The sequence below is a fragment of the Schistocerca piceifrons genome, chromosome 4, assembly GCF_021461385.2.
Source record: "Schistocerca piceifrons isolate TAMUIC-IGC-003096 chromosome 4, iqSchPice1.1, whole genome shotgun sequence".
In the NCBI taxonomy this organism is placed as follows: domain Eukaryota; kingdom Metazoa; phylum Arthropoda; class Insecta; order Orthoptera; family Acrididae; genus Schistocerca; species Schistocerca piceifrons.
The window spans coordinates 679037207-679058341 of NC_060141.1; the positions used below are offsets into that span (position 1 = coordinate 679037207).

The following is a 21135-nucleotide window of genomic DNA, read 5'->3' on the forward strand; positions in this document are numbered from 1 at the left end:
TTTATACTTCAAAGATAACACTTTATGGAAGTTTTTTTCATATTTGTAGTTGCAGTGATACTTATATTTTGGCACAGTCATATTTTGCAAATGTAATGGTGGAAGTTACTGTAATGGAAGAAAGGAAAAGCTTCTCCATACACCAGAACAAGTTACAGAGAGGAGGAGTTAATAGTGAACCACAACAGATAGGTTTCAAACTTGAGAACAACTACTCCAAGGTACAGGATGTTTTTGGATCTGTAATGATAAAATGTAGAAGAAACATCAAAGTGAAGCCAGCAATAAAAAACAAAGAAAACTAGAAATGGCTGAGGGAGCAGAGGATAGAAGGAACTAATAGGGAAAGTATAATGACACAGTTACTGATTACTGACATAATATAAGAGAAACTATACAAAAGATAGAATGTGATGATTCAAAAAGTATGACAGATACCATTGGAGATGGGTGAAAGACAGAGAACAACTGAAGAAAGTGAATGAAAGTTAGATAATTTCAGGAGAATCACGTGGATGGCAAGAGTCAAACAAGTACCATGGGCCAATTTTCATTTCTAGAACACAACAGCATTGCTGTTCGGAGGAGATGCAAATGGTCTTTGTATGAAACAAGTTTCACAAGTTGTTAAACATGCTTAGTAGTATATAACTGCTTGTTGTCAGTGTAGACAGTTTTCTGTACCCGTTTATTCTGAATTATAAGTTAGTGTACCAGAACAGAATGAGGAATAAATTTGCAGGCACTTTTTTCATAATATTGTCTGCACTTACTACTTCATTGAATATTTAGTGCCAGAAGAAGGGGGGGGGGGGGAATATTAATGTGAAGTCATGCTAGGGTATGGGAGGAATAAATATTCAGATCAGAGGAGGAGGAGATTAATTGAACAAAACACCTCAAAAATCCACTTTTACAGAATTATGGTCACAGTAGAAGAGCTTTACTGTATGCTTAAATGATGATGGCATCGTCTTGGGTAAAATATTCCGGAGGTAAAATAGCCCCCATTCGGACCTCCGGGTGGCAACTACTCAGGAGGACATCATTAAAAAGAGAACCAATACTGGTGTTCTGAAAGAACCAGAGGTTGTAGAGACTTTCAGAGAGAACATTAGGTAATGATTGACAAGAGGGGGAAAGAAATACAGTAAAAGAAGGGTGGGTAGCTTTGAGAGATGAAATAGTGAAGGATCAAGTAGGTAAAAAGTCAAGGGCTAGTAGAAATCCTGGTGTAATGGAATAGATATTGAATTTAATTGATGAAAGGAGAAAATATAAAAATGTAGTGAATGAACCAGATGAAAAGGAATACAAATGTCTCAAAAATGAGATTGACAAGAAGTGCAAAATGGTTGAGCAGAGAGGGCTAAAGAACAATGTAAGGATGTAAATAGGGGTAAGATGGATACTGTCTACAAGAAATTTAGAGAGACCTTTGGAGAACATCAAGAGTTCAGATGGAAAACCAGCCCTAAGCAAAGAAGGGAAAGCAGGAAGATGGAAGGAGTATATAGAGGGTCTATACAAAGGCAATGTACTTGAGGGCAATAGCATAAAATGGAAGAGGACGTAGATGAAAATGGAATGGGAGATATGTTACTGTGTGAAGAATTTGACAGAGCACTGAAAGACCTAAGTTGAAACAAGGCTCTAGAAGTAGGCAACATTCTGCAAGAACTACTGATAGCTGTGGGAGAGCCTCTCGTGACAAAACTCTTCCATCTGGTGAGCAAGATGTATGAGACAGGCTCCAATCCCAAAGAAATCAGGTGTTGACAGGTGTGAAAAAGTACTGAACTATCACTTTCATAAGTCAAAGTTGCAAAATACTAACATGAATTCTTTATGGATGAATGGAAAATCTGTAGAAGCCGACCCTGGACAAGATCAGTTTGTATTCCGTAGAAATATTGGAGCAAGTGAGGCAATACTGACCCTACAGCTTATCATAGAACATAGGTTAAGGAAAGGCAAACCTACATTTCTAGCATTTGTAGACTTAGAGAAAGCTTTTGACAATGTTAATTGGAATACTCTTTCAAATTCTGAAGGTGGCAGGGGTAAAATATAGGGAGCAGATGGCTATTAACAATTTGTACAGAAACCAGATGGCAGTTATAAGGGTTGAGGGGCACAAAAGGGAAGCAGCGGTTGGGAAGGGAATGGGCAGAGTTGTAGCGTTTCCTTCTTGTTATTCAATCTGTATATTGAACAAGCAGTAAAGAAAACAAAAGAAAAATTTGGAGTAGGAATTAAAATCCATAGAGAAGCAATAAAAACTGTGAGGTTTGCTGACAACATTGTATTCTGTCAGTGACAGCAAAGCACCTGGAAGAGCAGTTGAATGGAGTGAACAGTGTCTTGAAAGGATGATGTAAGATAAACAACGACAAAAGCAAAATGAGGATAACGAAATGTAATTGAATTAAACCAGGTGATGATGAGGGGATTAGATTAGGAAATGAGACACTTAAAGTAGTAGATGAGTTTTGCTATTTGGGGAGCAAAATAAGTGATGATGGTTGAAGTAGAGATGATATAAAATGGAGACTGGCTATTGGAAGGAAAGTATTTCTGAAGAAGAGAAATTTGTTAACATCGAGTGTAGATTTAAGTGTCAGAAAGTCTTTTCTGACAGTATTTGTATGGAGTGTAGCCATTTATGGAAGTGAAACATGGACATTAAATAGTTCAGACATGAAGAGAATAAAAGCTTTCAAAATGTGGTGTTACAGAATAATGCTGAAGATTAAATGGGTAGATCATGGAACTAATGAGGAGATATTGAGTAGAATTCGGTGAAGAGGTAATTTGTGGCACAACTTGACTAGAAAAAGGGATCAGTTGATAGGATACTTTCTGAGGCATCATGAGGTTGCCAATTTATTTTTGGAGGGAAGTGTGGAAGGTAAAATTTAGAGGGAGATCAAGAGATGAATACACTAAGCAGAGTTGAAAGGATGTATGTTGCAGCAGTTACTCAGAGATGAAGAGGGTTGCAAAGGATAGAGTAGCATGGTGAGCTGCATCAAACCAGTCTCTGGACTGAAGACCAAAACAACAGGACAACCAATCTGTGGCAAGCATGTAGATGCGTACTTTTATCCCAAATTTCCCCAGTTAGTACCTGTTCAGTGCAGACACATATTAAACTATCACATGTTAACTCCTTAAGTTGATAAGTGAGAGCTGCAGCTGTTCTAAATTCATATGCAGGGTCTGTTACAATATGTGAGACGTTTTTTGACTCTGGCATTACACAGCACATGATGCCAAGAGTCTGTCATACAGCACAGCACAACACAACAGTAGCTTTGCCTGACAGCACAACACTACTGAAAACACTCAAGCTGTTATGCTTACTGTACAAAGTTCTACATTCTCATCACCAACTGCCAGGCACTCTGTGGCCATAGTTCCAAAAACAGTGCTTTCCCAACGTACGGTTGCTTGACAATGTTTGCGCATTTCTAGGTGCTCATCAAAACTATTTCAAATGTGCATACTTCTGTTCAAGTGAACAGATTTTATGGAAACAAGTGAAGGGTCAAAAGGCTTAATGTAATATTGGAACTAGTTATGAGAATCAAAGTTGGCAATGTTTACACTACAATAATTGGACAGTGTTTACACTGCAGTAACAGGTTTTGGCTGTCTTGCCTTTCAATTTTAACATATTTCTTGGATAGTTTTGTGCAAAATCATTGTAATCAGTTTTATAAGAGTTTTCAGATCCTCTTATAAAATGTGTATCATTTCATTAAAATATATTAGCTTTAGTATCTCAGCTGGTACAATAGCTAAGAATAGCAACCAGACAACAAAATTACATGCTATTCTGAAAATGGTGCTACTATCATTTGCCAAATCACTGTTTCGACATCTTTAGTTGTTAAAATCTTCTGCAACTCGTGTTGTATATAATGAACTGTCTCACAGGTGGTTCTTTCATCCATGAATTTTGAATTGTGAAGTGTGGATAGCAGTAATACACTCATTGCAATTATTCAGATATTGATAACTTATATAAAATACTGTGAAAATACATATATTAAAGAGAGTGGGGCCAGCATAAAATCTGCGCACAAGGACAAGAAAGGGAAAGTTCATCTTTAAACATCCCTGAAGGGAAAGTTAATTTTCAGATGCGTGTTAATCAAAATAAATTCTAATTTTATAGGTTGTAGACAGATTTTTAGGTATCTGTAAGCAAGTTTACACATAACTTATGCAGTCATCTCTCACACATCTTCTTTTCTTAACCCATCATTCACACCATTTCTTTTCCTGCATTTTAGTTCTACCCATGCTCTTAATGACTTCTGCTGATCTTCTTTTCCTTTTGCAATGTTAGATTTCGTATCCATTCTTCTTTCATTATTGGCTGTCATTATGTCAGTTCACATGATAAAATGATTTAAGTCATTTCCTTTACAACTGTTTGCTTCACGCACATTCTTTTCTTCAGATGCTTCATAATGCACATTATCGTTGCTAGTATTTTCTGTGTAAGTGTCTCAGGTTGCCAAAATGTGTGTGTGTGTGTGTGTGTGTGTGTGTGTGTGTGTGTGTGTGTGCGTGTGTGTGTGTGTGTGTGTGGTGTTGTTGTTGTTATCATAACTTTTCCTCAGGATTGGGGGGGGGGGGGGGGGGGCAGATACTGGAATAAGGTTTTGCGATGGTGGATTTTTAAAGGAAATGAGAAATGGTGTGAGTCATATGTTAGGGGATGTCAGGGATGAGTGAATGGGGGATTAGCAGTGCATTTTCTTTTTATTTATTTATTTCATCTTCAAACATTTTGCACACTGTTGATGTTAATACATCATACAAATTGAATAATATCTAATGGTACATATAATAATAATAATGATGATGATGAAGAAAGCAGCTAAATCATGTTACAATTAGTATAAGTTAAAAAAATTTTATCTTCTTTTGCACAATCAAACAAGTCCTGCCCATTGTTGTAAGTGTAGAGGACCATGTACAAATCAGCAAACTGAAATTAAATGAAAAATGTTTACAGAAAATTAGTCTGTCAAAAATACATTAATGTACGCAATAGACAGCTGCTGCACTATGAAGATTCTAGAAATTTTTTGAGTCTCATATGTGTAAAAAGTTCACATAATCCTATTTAAGTTTCTTTCTTAGAAAAGTCTTTGTGATTCTGTTCAGTCTCTTGACATGGGAAAACTATGAGATTTCTTCTTTTGATGTACACAAACAATTATTAAAATGATTAACAATATAATAATTATAACAGCCAACACAATAGCTATAATTTCACCAGTTCCAAGAGTAAATCCTGTAATAAAACCGAGAAAAAAGTGTGAGAATACAAAAATGCATAATATAGTATTGTATAATTTCAACCAATTGTCTTACCCAAAACATTTATTTTGTATCTCACAAAATTTCCAGCTACGTCAGTGACTAATATCTCGACTTCATTAATGCAGCAACTAACACTATATTGGTATGTTATTGTGCCTCTGATGCCCATCACTAAGTGGTCTGATGTTTGTAGTTGAACAGGCTGTGTTGTTATTTTGCGTATTCCTGGTAAAAAAAAAATGCAAATATTCAGTGAACACACACACACACACACACACACACACACACACACACAAAATAATAACAAAATAATATCACAAATAAAGTAAAGATAACTTTTGTTGTGTCTTAAAATTGTCATCTGTGTCACATGTAATCACTGATTTTGTAAATTATTTTGATAAGTAAATGAGATCAGCAGTGAAATGACAGGTTTTCATTTAAAGTGTCTATTGACAGGTGGGCAAAAATATGTTTAGTTGTGTAGACAGATTTCTGCAGAAAGTCCCTTATCCCTCTTGTGTGTCAGGAATATAGTAGATTAGTGACAGCTGTAAAAGTGAACACAAGGTATCAAGCAGTGGGAAGTAATCCGTAAGAGACCCAACATTTACAGGTGTGCGGAGTTTCTTTTGGATGATGAAGCTGTGAACATAGACGTTGATGCCAACCTGGGGTGACAAACCAGTTGTTGATTTACTTGTAGTATGTAAGATATCAATGGAATGAGTGTGTGAGATGATAGGTTATCTACTATAGGTAACTCGCACTAGTATTGCCGAGCCGACATGAGAAGTATGCAGGGCTACCAGCGCTGGAGTGAAATTAGTTAAGTTAGATAGCTCAAAAGAAGCCACCACTAATATAAGTGCCAAGCCTCAGCATTAGAACACAGAGTGGGTGTAGTTGTGAATTGTACAGTGCCCCAAATGTCATCGAATAATTGTTTACAGAAGACATATTAAAGGGCTAGAAATCCTGGGAAATTGGAGATAATTGCAAATATAATTTACTGTGAAACATTTAGCACATGTTATGTGTGAGAAACTACTCTTACGTCAAAAAATTCTCTGTCTAGCATATGTCACCATTCATACCTCCATTCACCAGCTCCACATGTGATCTGTTTATGCCTCCTAGATAGGACTTTAGAAAACATGACTTTTAGAAAAAAAACCATCTGCTTGTCCTGAAGATGTCTTACTGCTTTGAAGGTGCCTTAATAGACATGATGGGAGATTGTAGGGTGGGCATGATTACCAGGGAAATCAAATTGTAGGTGGTGAAATGGCTGTGCAATAAGAATCCTTGTACTTATATGAAGAAGCATACCAGCCTCCTCATCAGCTGCAGCAGTTGTGGAAATACCAGTGAGATAGGTTTTCCTAGCATACTTTATGGGAAACGGAAGTAAGCAATACAGTGGTATCAGCAGCCCAGAGAAAACCAAATAGTGACAACTAAGAGACGAGGGAGCAGCATTTTAGTGTAAAATTGCAATTCATATATCTGTACTACCACAAATTAATCTACCTGATTAGCATTTGGGTACAGCATTACCACCACAGACAGGGAAACTCTTGTTGTCATAAAACCTAGACTGTGACATGTTGACAAGGACATAAGACTGTGGACAAGAACGATGATAGCACAAGAGAAGAATACAGCCCTAAAGAAATGGGAAGCCGTTGTGTTAGATGAAAATTGTGAGACGTGTGACAATCAAAAGGAAAGCTAATAGAACTGTTAGACCCCCAAAGAGAGAACCTTATCAGGAATTATATGATCCACTTGAAATGCCAGATGGGTATAAGGAAACAAATTGGTTGGTCAATGCATAGATAAGAACTGCCTAAAACACTAAACATTACAGGAGCATAAAGTAAAAGGATGGCAAAATACTACAGGGCAAATGCCAAATGCAGGAAATTTGGGAAGCTTATTTTAATCAGCTCTTCAACACTGAATTCCTTCATATTCAGGAAGCACAGAAATTAACGGATGGAAGTAACTGGAGAAGTAGACAGTGTGAAGAATGTGAGGGCCTTTGTTTAAGCTGACATAGCCTCAGATTTTTCAGAATTAGCTGCTCTGCAGGAACTTTTAGTACAAGTTACCATTTCTCTTTTGATACAAAATGTATGCTCCTGGGTAGTAAATGCTGCTTAACAACAATAGTTCCTTACTACCCATTCATCAGAGAAATTAACTGTTCCAATTTCATCAGTAGCAGAAGTGCAGTAACAGAAGCTGGACAGACAAATATAGACACCAAGAAGATAACTACAAATAAACCTTGTTTTACAGAAGTAATACTTTAGTTTGTCTAAGAAAGAAGGAAATAGTAAAATATTCAGGGGAAGAAAGGAAGGTTGGGGAAAGAGAAACATGGATGATGAAAATTGTTACACTTTTGTAAAATGAGCAAGCTAGCAGTAGGCAATACCAGGCCTACAAAGAAGGAAGGTCATAAGGTAACATGGTACAGCCATGATTTATTGAGCAAATATGTAGTGAACTACATAATATGTGACTGTGTCACAAAGGTAACAGTCACAGATATCAAATTAATACCACCCAAAGCCCTATATAATAATCATTGTCTTTAGGCAGTGACGATTAGAGGGATTAAAGAGGCAAAGGAGCCAGAAAGACTGGAAAGAAGGACAAGAGTGTGAAAGTTATAAGAAGAGAAATGTAAAGAATTATTTCATAAAATAGTAAATGGCAATCTACTGAGTTACGAAATGCAGTCGGCAGAGGAGGAATGGGGAAGTTCAAAACAAAACTACTATTGTGGAAGCAGCAGGAAAAGTGCACGGAAGAATCAGTGATAAGAAAAAGTGGAACGAAGCACTCTTGTGGAATAATAGACTCAGGGAGGATGTTGCTAAGAAAAACAAAACATTTTGTACTGTCTATGCAAACCAAGCTGACACTTGGTGTGGGGGCTGATGTGAGTGACTGTAAATGGAAGATGTCTTACGGTCACTCCCATCAGCCACCGCTTCACGTATCAACTTAGTTTGTGCGTGTAGTATATGGCATCGGGAGAGAACAGAGGAAGCAAGAAATGAATACACTGAGAAGAAAGTGGCTAAGAGAACAGTCGCAGGAGAGAAGAGGAAATGGATGGAAGAGTGGACAAAAATGATTAAAGAGGGCAGTGAGGGAAGTAAGAACATCCACTATGGAATGGTTAAGGCTAAGAAGAGAAGCTAGATGGAAAATGTCAGGATGATTAGTAAAGAAGAACAAGAAGTTGGGAATGTATACATTGTTAAGGAGACGTGAAGTGAATAAATTGAAGAGTTACTGAGCCCCAGTGGAAATATGGAAGAGGAAAATGAGGAGCGAGGGAATGTAGTGGATGCTGAGATGTACGTAACTGGGAAGTGATAAAACCATGAAAGGAGGGAAAGCACATGGACTACCTGAAATAAGTGTGAAGATGATGAGAGTAGTTGGCATTGTTGAAGAGCAGTGGCTCTGTTGGGATATGGGAACAGTATCAAAGGAAAGAAGATACCTGAAGACTGGAAAAAGAGAACCATAGTGAAAATTTCTAAGACGGGTTGTAGTAAACTGTTAAAATTATTGTGGAATTTTTTTTTCTGTCATGCTGTCAAGGTACTTGAGAAGATCCAGGAAAAGAAAATATAGAATATAGTGTTGTTGGGGGGGGGGGGGGGGGATCACTGAGAGAGGAACAATGTTGTTTTCTGTCCAGGAAAGTTGACATTTTTAGGGTAAGGCTGCTCTAAGAGAGAAACTACGAACATTGTAAGAATATAGTAATGGTATTATTGGATGCTGAGAAGGCGTGTGATAGTGTAAATAGAAGCAAGGACTTGGAGACCCTTCAGAAAAGAGAAATTTTGAGGTTGATGATGAGAAGAATAAAGGAAATTTATCAAGTAAGTGTGAATTGTGTAAAAGTAGGAGAAGATAAGACAATGGTTTGAACATAAAGATGGACTAAAGCAAGGACATGCAGAATCCCCTATACTTTTCATCACTATTATGGATGAGGTAATGACAGGAGTGGAATCATGAATAGGAGATGAAAATATGATGTTTGCAGATGATTTAGTGGTCTGAGAAAATGGAAGAGGAGGGTGGAAGAAAGACTAAATCAGTACATAGGAGAAAAATGTGGGACAGTGTGAATTGAAAATTTAATCCAAAGAAATGTGAAGTGATGGCAACAATGAGGAATAAGAGGAGAGTAGCAGTGGAGGTAAGTATTGGAGCAAAAGTACTGAAGAAAGCAGAAAGCTTCAAGTAAGTGTGGAGCATAATAAAAAGACAACGGGAGGAATAGTAGCAAGGTTAATGTAAGGGAAAGGCAAGCCAAGGTTACTTGCATCAGAAATGTGGGTAATAAAGAAGAGACAGGCGAGCAGGATACATGTTTGTGAGATGAAATTTCAAATGTAGGACTTAAGGGCTTAGAATACTGGATACAGTAGGAAATGAGACAGTGAGAGAAATAGTGAAAGAGAAGCCCCTGCAAGAGGTCGTAGAAAAGACAAGCTTAAGACAGTATGAGAATGTTAAAAGAATAGGAGTTGGCAGGATACTGAGATGTGCCCACGAAATGATGATAGGAGGCAAGAGACCTAGGGGAAGACCAAGAGACAGATGGATTGTTGGAGTGAAGGAATGTTTCATGAAGAGAGGGGAGAAGATTTGGATGGATTGGAGAGATAAACATGGTGGGAGGACAGGGAAAGAATTGCGAAGCTTATGTTCTAAATAGTCTCAGCCAAGGGCTAGAAACTGTAGAAGATGATGGTAAATTTAAATGTCCCATTGCATAAACAGGACGTTTTATTTAGTGAAAGAAATAATAAATTACATTGTTCATCCTTACCAGAACTGTCATCCTTCACTGTAGCTTCAAAAGTCCAATTTCTGTAAGAGCAAGTAGTAGGTTCTAGTGCTCCATCACAGTTTTTGGTGATTCTGTGACTTACAGATGGCTGAGTTGTGTCTACAACCTGCAAACCATAAACTTTGATACAACTTTTATATTATATAGTATATATAAGAACCGTGCTGTTGGTGGGGAGGCTTGCATCCCTCAGCGATAGAGATAGCTAATACAGTAGGTGCAAACACGACGGAGGGGTATCTGTTGAGAGGCCTGACAAGTGTGTGGTTCCTGAAGAGGAGCTGCAGCATTTCAGTAGTTTCAGGGGCAACAGTCTGGATGATTGACTGAGTTAGCCTTGTAACATCAATCAAAACTACTTTGCTGTGCTGATACTCTGAATGGCTGAAAGTGAGGGGAAACTACAGCTGTAATTTTTCCCGAGGGCATGCAGCTCTACTGTATGGTTAAGTGATGATGACATCCTCCTGGGTAAAATATTCCATGGGTAAAATAGTCCCCCATATGGATCTGTGGGCAAGGACTACTCAGGAGGACTTTGTTATCAGGAGAAATGAAATTGGCATTCTACAGATTGGAGTGTGGAATGTGAGATCCCTTAATCGGGCGGGTAGGTTAGAAAATTTAAAAATGGAAGTGGATAGGTTAAAGTTAGATATGGTGGGAATTAGTAAAGTTCAGTGGCAGGAGGAACAGCACTTCTGGTCAGGTGAATACAGGATTATAAATACAAAATCAACTAGGGGTAATTCAGGAGAAGGTTTAATAATGAGTAAAAAATTGGGAACACAGTTAAGCTACTACAAACAGCATAGTGGACGCATTATTGTAGCAAAGACAGGCATGAAGCCCACACCCACCACAATAGCACAAGTTTATGTATCAACTAGCTCTGCAGGTGAGGAGGAGATTGAGAAAATGTATGATGAGATAAAAGAAATTATTCAGATAGTTAAGGGAGCTGAAAATTTGATGGTCATGGAGGACTGGAATTCAATAGTAGGAAAAGGAAAAGAAGGAAAAGTATAGGTGAATATGGACAGGGGGAAAGGAATGAAAGAAGGGCAGATGTGGGCTCTGACCACAATTTATTGGTTATGAACTGTAGATTTAAACTGAAGAAACTGCAAAAAGGCAGGAATTTAAGGAGATGGGAAATGGATAAACTTAAAGAACCAGAGCTTGTAGAAGGTTTCAGAGGAAGCATTAGAGAATGATTGACAAGAATGGGGGAAAGGAATAGAGTAGAAGAAGAATGGGCAGCTTTGAGACATGAAATAGTGAAGGCAGCTGAGGATAAAGTAGGTAAAAAGATGAAGGCTAGTAGAAATCCTTGGTAACACAACAGATATTAAGTTTAATTGATGAAAGGAGAAAATATAAAAATGCAGTAAATGAAGCAGGCAAAAGGGAATACAAATGTCTAAAAATGCTAGGTGTAATAGAGATACTGCCTACAAAAAATTAAAGAGATCACCTGTATGAATATAAAGAACTCAGATGGAAAACCAGTCCTAAGCAAAGAGGGGAAAGCAGAAAGATCGAAGGAGCATACAGAGGATTGATACAAGGGAGATGTTAATGAGGGCAATATTATGGAAATGGAAGAGGGCATAGATGAAGATGAGATGGGAGATATGATACTGCATGAAGAATTTGACAAAGCACTGAAAGACTTAAGTTGAAACAAGGCCCCAGGAGTACACAACGTTCCATTAGAGCTACTAATAGCCTTTGGGAGAGCCAGCCGTGACAAAACTCTTCCATCTGTTGAGCAAGATGTCTGAAACACATGAAATACCCCCATATTTCAAGAAGACTGTAATAGTCCCAGTTCCAAAGAAAGCAGGTGCTGGCAGGTGTGAATATTACCGAGCTATGAGTTTAATAAGTCACAGCTCGAAAATACTAACATCAATCCTTTACAGAAGAATGGAAAAACTGGTAAAAGCCGACCTCAGGGACGATCAGTATGGATTCCGGAGAAATGTATGAACATGCAAGGTGATACAGACCTTATGACTTCACACAGAAGATAGGTTATGGAAAGACAAACCTATGTTTCCAGCATTTGTAGACTTAGAAAAAGCTTTTGATAATGTTAACTGGTATATTTTCTTTCAAGTTCTAAATGTGGCAAGGATAAAATATAGTGAGTGAATGGTTATTTACAATTTGTACAGAAACTAGATGGCAGTTATAAGAGTCGAGGGGCACAAAAGGGAAGCAGTGGTTGAGAAGAGAGTGAGACAGCATTGTAGCCTGTCCCTGATGTTATTCAATCTGTATATTGACCAATCAATTAAGGACACAAAAGAAAAATTTGGAGTAGGAGTTAAAGTACAGGGAGAAGAAACAAAAACATTGAGGTTTGCCTATGACATTGTAATTCTGTCAGAGACAGCAGAGGACTTAGAAGAGCAGTTGAACGGAATGGACAGTATCTTGAAAGGAGGATATAAACTAAACATCAGCAAAGGCAAAACAAGGCTAATGGAATGTAGTCACATTAAATCAGGCGATGCTGAGGGAATTAGATTAGGAAGTGAGACACTTAAAGTAGTAAATGAGTTGTGCTATTTGGGAAGCAAAGTAACTGATGATGGTCAAAGTAGGGAGGATATAAAATGTAGCCTGGCAATGGCAAGAAAAGCTTTTCAGAAGAAGAGAAATTTGTTAACATCGAGTGTAGAGTTAAGTGTCAGGAAATCCTTTCTGAAAGTTTTTGTATGGAGTGTAGCCATGTATAGCAGTGAAACATGGACGATAAACAGTTTAGACAAGAAGAAACGTTGTACAACAAAAAATGCTGAAGATTAGATGGGTAGATCATGTAATGAATGAGGAGGTGGTGAATAGAATTGGGGAGAAGGGAAATTTGTGGTACAACTTGACAAAAGGAAGGGATTGGTTGATAGGTCACCTTTTCATGCATGAAGGGGTCCCCAGTTTAAGTACTGGAGGCAAGGGGGCAGTAAAAATCATAGAAAAATTTTAGAGGGAAACCGAGAGGTGAACACAATAAGCAGATTCAGGGGGATGAAGGTTGCAGTAGTTACTTGGAGATAAAGGGACTTGCACAGGATAGAGTAGCATGGAGAGCTGCATTAAACCAGTCTTTGGACTGAACACCACAACAACGAGAGTGTACTGTAGGGTTGTGCACAGCAGTCATTACACTGTCATATCAGTGAAAGACAGTAAAGTCATATTTCCTAAATGAAAAATGCAATTGCATAGATTGAAAAATGCTCAAAATGTTTAATGGCCCTGTAAATGAAAATATTCATAATCCCAAATATACATAGTACAAGTGTGGTAGGATTTTGAAACCAGTTGCAACTGTAGTTACTCACTCACTGATGCCCCCATTCACTCTTCATTGGATTAGAAATGCTTCCCTTCTAATGCATCTTTCAACAGTCCAAAGATGTAAATGACATTGGAGACAGTTAAGGTGTCATGCAGTATCTTTGATGGTACAGCAGTAACTGAATCAACAGTAAGACTGTGGACATTGTTGGCTAATAGAAATACTTGTGAATTAAGAAATTAGCATCATTGGCTACAATAATGCATTCACTATGTTGTTCATAGTAGCTTAACCACTTTCTATGTTTTTACACATTATTAAACCTACTTCTGCATTACCCCTATTTGATTTTGTTATTAGTAATCATTTATATAACTGACCAGAAGTCCTATTCCTCCTGCTACCGAACTTCACTAATTCCCACTATATCTAACTTTAACCTATTCTTTTTTCATTTTTAATTTTTCTAACCTACCTGCCTGATTAAGGGATCTGACATTCCACATGTGGATCAGTAGTATATTAGTTTTGTGTCTCCTGATAACGACATCCTCCTGAGTAGTCCGTGCATGGAGATCCAAATGGAGGACTGTTTTACCTCTGGAATATTTTACCTAAGAGGATGCCATCATCATTTAACCATACAGTAGAGCTTCATACCCTCGGGGGAAAAAACGGTGTCTGTAGTTTTCCATTTGCTTTCAGGCATTTGCAGTACCAGCACAGTAAGGCAGTTTTGGCTGATGTTTCAAGGCCAGATCAGTCAATCATCCAGTCTATTGCTGTAATTGCTGAAAAGGCTGCTGCCCCTCTTCAGAAACCACACTTTTGTCTGCATCCCAGTTGGTACCCCTCTGTTGTGGTTGCCCCTACTGTATGGCTATCTGTATCGCTGAAGCACATCAAGCCTACCCACTAAAGGAAAGGATCATGGTTCATGGGAAAAGGGGGTGGGGGAATTGTAAGACTAATAGTTCCTGAAAAGTTACAGTTCTCAAAAGTAACTTGTAACTGAGGAGAAAACAGGACACTTTAAATTCTCTAATTCAGATTGTTTCTACGTAAGTTATTTATCTCGCAAAAAGCATATGTGAAAGAAAGAGAAGTGGGATATTTTATTGCATTTATGGTTCAACAAAAATATTTAATGGCAAGTTTACAGTGCAGAACTGATACAAAAATCAAGTTTATGCGAGCTTCTTTCAATGTGCCTGCAACCAAAGGATCAAGAGTATGCTATGAAGTTATGTAATTTAGACGTATTAGTCTATAGCATAAATATCATGTAGATCCATGACACCATCACAGATAGTACAAAACTAATGCATACCAATATGTAGCAGTTTGTGCAGGCTAACATATTCAATGAAATGCATACTTACACATTAATGAAATAAGAGATTGTGAAAAGAGTATGTATGAGAGCATAAATCACTACTTGTCAAATAGGGGAGGCAGTAAGGAGTGAACAGATATGAAAAAACTGGATAAGGACAAGTAGGACTTGCACTCAGAGGGTTCCGTACAAACTTAATTATGTATGTAGTTAATAATAATAATAATTTAGTGTGGCTCAGATTGCCTGGTTCATGTTTTTCTGATGGACACAACTTTGGTGACCTGTGTTTTCCCAACTAATGCCAGTTATCCAACGGAGGAAATTGGACGCACAGTTTAACATGGAGTCTGAACTGCATGTGGTTTCTAATGACTCTTCATATTGCTGAGAGGCGAAGGCTAGGTTTAAACAAACAGGAAAAAACCCATCAGCCAACGGAAATTTGATCCCATGACCTTGTTGTTTACAAGAACACACTTTATCACTACACCTTCAGGATCGACATGTATATCGATATTTCATCTATAGGTTTTGATGAGTGAGTTTGTGAGGATCAAACTATGTGAAATATACGGCCATGTCTTTTGATTGCATTAACTTAGAAGCTTAAATTATTTACACAGCCAAGAGACCATAGAGCTTAGCATTTGACATAAATTTCAACTTCATATCTCTACCCCATTCCTGAGAAGAAGGGGTCTTGACAGCCAGACAGGTAGACAAACAGGCAGATTGACAGACTGACTGACTGACCAACCAGCTGACTGTTTCTCTGTCTGTCTGTCTGTCAGTCAGTCAGTCAGTCAGAGGATGGACAGACAACAAATTAAAAAAAAAAATTATATACTCACAAGTTAACCATTTTCAATTTTTTTCCTTTACTTGTACTGTGAAACGTTGCTTCTTGCCAAATTTTATGATTCTAGGTAAATGAGGAGTATCCTATAGGTTTTGATGGGTGAGTTTGCAAGTATCAAAATATCTGAGAAAAATGACCATTTCTTTTGATTTTGTTGACTTACAAGCTTAAACTGTTTACACTGCCAAGCGACCTTACGCCTTAGTGTCTCACATTACTTTCAACTTGATATCTCTATCCATTTATGAGAAAAAGGGGTCATTACAGTTAGACAGACAACAAAGTGACCATATAAGGGTTCCATTTTCACAGATTAAGGTACAGAACACTAAAAAAGGGGAAAAGTGTTTTTGGACAAGTGCTTCCTCAGAGCTAGAAATGTTGAAGGGGAATGCAAGCATATGCTCTCTCTCTCTCTCACACACACACACACACACACACACACAGACACACACACGAAAGAGCGAGAGAGAGAGAGAGAGAGAGTGAGTGAGAGAGTGAGAGTGGGGGGGGGGGGGGCAGGAGGGTTGCAGAATAGTGAAAACATGTAGGGGAAGGTTTCAAGAAAGACTTGGGATGAAATAGAGGGAAAAAAATAATTGGGGGAGGGGGTGGTAAGAGTATGATGAGACCATAGGGGAATCAGGGGTTGCTGACAGGAACTGAGGTCTAAGCATACATTGCAGGATGCATTCCTACTTATGCAGCTGAGAACTCTTGTGGTGATGAGGAGAATCCAACTGACTTTTGCTCTGAAAGAGCTGTTGAAGTCAATCTTGTTGCGTTGTGCAGCATGCTAAGTAGTATGGTAGTCTGGTTGGCCTCTGGCTACAGTTAACTGGTCACCTTTCATGCGGGCGACTAGAAGTCGTACTCCTTTAGAATGCTGTGGCAGTGGTTCAAACGCATTTCATGTATAATATAGCTATACATGGTCATATGTATTACCTCTTCCGTGATGTAAAAATAGACGGTTGCATTTATTGCTTTGAAGTTTTGTGTTTCTGCTGAGCTGATGGTTATTAAGTCTAGTGTTCTCAGAGGCGTGTCTCCTGGTATAGTAACAGTAATTGATAACGTTTCAACGTCTTGTTGGCCAACATAAACTCTGGAAACAGAAAAGTTGATTGTCAGATTTCTCACATAATAAAGTTTGTCTTTATGTTAGTAACGTGTTAATGTGATACTTGACATTATGATAGAAAAACAGGTTATGGTCATACCCTTCAATTATAGAGAGCTATAATGATGATTCTTTCGTTTTCAAAGTTCTATGTTTTCCAAAGCATTACATGTAAAAATATGACTGATGCAAGAATAGAACCGTAACTCACGGACTTGAAATTGTGCCCTTCAATTGGCGTTATGAGAGCAGTACTTGGATGAAATGGCGACAAAGGGAGAAAGGAGATTTTGTATGTTGGAATACGCGAGATGTTTATCTGTTAAAACAATGCAGCATGCATTCAGAAGGAATTATGGAAAAGAACCCCCACGTAAACAGAAAAAATACATGTTGGTGTCGACAGTTTAGGAATACTGGTTGCCTTTGTAAATGGAAAAGTACGGGGCGACCTTGTGTGTCATGCTATCGTGGAGAAGGTGAGGGAAAGTATCGTAATCAGACTAAAATAATGAACGGTCCGCGCAACCCGGGTTCCCGGATTCGATTCCCGGCGGGGTCAGGGATTTTCTCTGCCTCGTGATGACTGGGTGTTGTGTGATGTCCTTAGATTAGTTAGGTTTAAGTAGTTCTAAGTTCTAGGAGACTGATGACCATAGCTGTTAAGTCCCGTAGTGCTCAGAGCCATTTGAACCATTTTTGGTCCGCGCAAACCACGAACTTGGAATTCCGTAGCAAACTGTGTGGAAAATTTTGCGACGGCAGTTACATTTTAGGTCGTATCATCTGCAGCTCGTGCCATAAATAAAACTGGAAAAATAAAGCGTGCGCTTTCAGTTTTGCATCGCAATGCAGGACTCACTTCAAGATGAACATTTCGCCCCTAAGCTGATGTTCAGTGAAAAAGCAACCTTCTATTTGCCTGGAAGGGTTAACCACCGCAATGTGAGAGGTGGGGCTCTGAAAATCCTCATGAACTTGTGGCGCATGGATGAGATTCGCCGATGGTTATTATTTTTTGAGCAATGTCACAGACGAAGCTGTACGGACCGTACTACTTCTGCGAGAAGACTGTGACGGGTATCTCTTACTGTGGTAAGTTGCAGCTTTGTTTCCACAACTGACTGCTGATACCGAGAATTTCATCTTCCAACAAGACGGGGCACCCACTCATTGGAATCTAAATGACGAATTTCTGCATTGCTCGATTGAGAGTAGTGGTGGAGACGACGTGGCTCAGTTCCTTTGCCTCTCCCCTCCCCAAAAGGTCGCCTTACCTAACGCCTTCTGTCTCCTGTGGTGGTACAATAAGAACCGTGTTTACGCACGCCCACTGCCAAGGACACAGGAACAGTTCAGAGAACGCGTCAGTGCTGCTGTGATGACCATTGACAGGATGTTGCTACATAAGGTATGGAATGAACTTGACTACCGGTTGAACGTGTGTATTACGACCAGAGGGGCACTTACAAAAAATTGAAGAGTGCAAAATGCAAACTTGGTGAGTTTATGATTCTATTAATGCATCAGTCATGCTTCTACATGTAATATTTTGGAAAATATTGAGCTTAGAAAGTGAGTGAATCATTTATTGAACCCTTTATATAGTACAAAAATTGCTACATTGTGGTGACAAAAGTCATGGGATAGCCATATGCACACATACAGATTGCGGGAGTATCGCGTACATGAAGTATAAGAGGGAGTGCATTGACGGAGTTATAATTTGTACTCAGGTGATTCATGTGAAAAGAATTCCGGCGTGGTTATGGCCGCACGACGGGAATTAACAGACTTTGAATGCGGAATGATAGTTGGAGCTAGACTCATCGGGCATTCCGTTTCGGGAAACATTAGGGAATTTAATATTCCGAGATCCACATTGTCACGAGTGTGCCGAGAATACCAAATTTCAGGTATCATCTCTCACCAGGGACAACGTAGTGAGAGGACGGCCTTCAATTAACGACCGACAGCAGCAGCGTTTGCGTAGTTTTGTCAGTGCTAACAGACAAGCAACACTACGCGAAATAACCGTAGAAATCAATGTTGGGCGTAAGGCGAACGTATCCGTTAGAACATTGCGGCAAATTTTGGCGTTAGTGGGCTATGGCTGCAGACATCGACGCAAGTGCTTTTGCCAACATTACTACTCGTCCGCAGCGCCTCACCTGGGCTCGTCAGCATATAGGTTGGAGCCTAGACGACTGGAAAACCGTGGTATGGTTAGATGAGTCCCGATTTCAGTTGGTAAGAACTGATGGAAGGGTTAGTGTGTGGCGCAGACTCCACGAAGCAATGGACCCAAGTTGTGAACAAGGCACTGCGCAAGCTGATGGTGGCTCAGTAATTGTGTGGAATGTGTTTACATGGGGTGGACTGGGTCCTCTGTGCAATTGAGCCGATCATTGATTGGAAATGGTCATGTTCGGTCATTTGGAGACCACTTGCAGCCATTCATGTTTCCAAACAACGATATACTTTTTGTGCCCGACAATGCGCCATGTCACTGGGCCATAATTGTTCGCTATTGATTTGAAGAACAAGCTGGACGATTCGAGCGAATGTTTGGTCACCCAAATCGCCCACATGAATGCCATCGAACATTTATGGGACATCATCGAGAGGTCAGTTCGTGCACAGAATCGTGCACCGGCAACAGTCTCTCAATTACGGACTACTGTTGAGGCAGCACGGCTCAGTATTTCTGCAGGGGACTTCCAACGACTTGTTGAGTCCATGCTAAGTGGAGTTGCTGCACTGCATCGGGCAAAAGGAGGCATCCCATGACTTTTGTCACCTCAAGAGCTAAAATTGATACTGCAGGATAGGTTTTTCTTGCTTACCGTCTCACACCGGCTGTAATGAAGTTGTGCGTATCCGCGATTGTGAGGTAGAGCGCGACGGCGACGCTCCTCTGGTTGATGAAGCGCAGCCGGACCTGGGCCGTCTCTCCGGGCAGAGCTCTCAGTGAGGACGTGTCGTCCAGCTCGACAGTGACAAGCTCCTCCTGCCACTGCTGGCGTTGCTCTCTCTTCGGTCGTGACTCTGTGACAAGAACGGGAACTGTTAAGATTCACCAAGCGAAGTGTCGGGCGGTTCTTGGCATGTTGCTGTTACCGAAGTCACAATACCAGGCTCCAACCGGCAAAGGAGCTACGCACCTTTCCTTAACACATTGCGGACGGATCCCGAGTTTACTGTTGTTTCGTGCGCCACTACGGACGGACCTCAAAATATCTCGTGTCTTCTACACGCTGTCTGTAGATGCCATCTGGTGTGATTTACGAGGCGTGTCTGAAATGTGAGTAGCGTTTCGTTCTACCGCCACCGCTGCACTAGAGTCGCAGTTCCGCACATTCGCAGTCGTCTCTCTGGTTCGTCGTCTTTGCACTGACGCCATTACAGCCCGATTGTGTTGTGATTATATTTGTTAGTGATCGTTCAAAAAGTTTAAGACAGTCTCTGAGCCCACCGGCTGTGAAGTGCATTGTGTAGTAAATTTTTTAAACGCAAATAATTTTAAGCCAGCTAAAATTGATCGTCAACTTGTACAGATTTATAGTGAAAAGATGCTGACTGATGGAATGGTGAGAAAGTGGATGAGACAGTTCAATGATGGACGGACCAGTGTTCCTGGAGAAGTACGGAATGGGCGGCCTTCTCTTGTCAATGATTTTGTGGTTCAGAAAGTGAATGAGAAAATTCGTGAAGTCAGACGGTTCACAATAAGAATGCTATGTGATGAGTTTTCCAAAATTTCAAAAACTGTTTTGCCTGAGATTGTCACAAGTCGCTCAAATTTTCGCAAATTGTGTTCTCTACATCCACAGCTACATCTACATCTACATCCGTACTCCGCAAGCCACCTGATGGTGTGTGGCGGAGGGTACTTTGAGTACCTCTGTCAGTTCTCCCTTCTATTCCAGTCCCGTTGGGTTCCCAAATCGCTTACGGGTGTCCACAAAACGAAGCGACTGTGGAGTACTTTGACATTGCTTTCCCGACCCCGATACAGTGGTGAGGGAGATGAATTCTTAAACAGAATTGTGACCGGTGATGAAACTTGGGTTCGTCATGTCACTCCAGAGTCAAAACAACAGTCGACGGAGTGGAGGCACTCACGGCCCCTCACCCACCCCCCCCCCCCCCAAAAAATAAAAATCGAAACATCGCTATCAGCATAAAAAAAACCGTATGCACTGTGTTGTGGGCCAGACAGGACATTCTGCTTGTTGAGTTGCTTCGCAGAGACGAAATC

At 39.7% G+C, this 21135-nt stretch overlaps 1 protein-coding gene and 1 long non-coding RNA gene across 2 annotated transcripts in view; one reads left to right on the forward strand and one right to left on the reverse strand.

Moving 5' to 3' along the window:
- Window positions 1-21135, forward strand: part of LOC124795230 (phospholipase DDHD2) — a 204165-nt gene that overhangs the window by 23425 nt on the left and 159605 nt on the right. The window lies entirely within an intron of this gene.
- On the reverse strand, window positions 5101-20136 carry LOC124795231. The gene is made up of 6 exons (XR_007016661.1): window positions 20039-20136; window positions 19721-19922; window positions 16700-16859; window positions 10220-10346; window positions 5395-5568; window positions 5101-5314 (listed from the first exon to the last, which is right to left on the reverse strand). It is a non-coding gene; the product is annotated as an uncharacterized LOC124795231 (long non-coding RNA).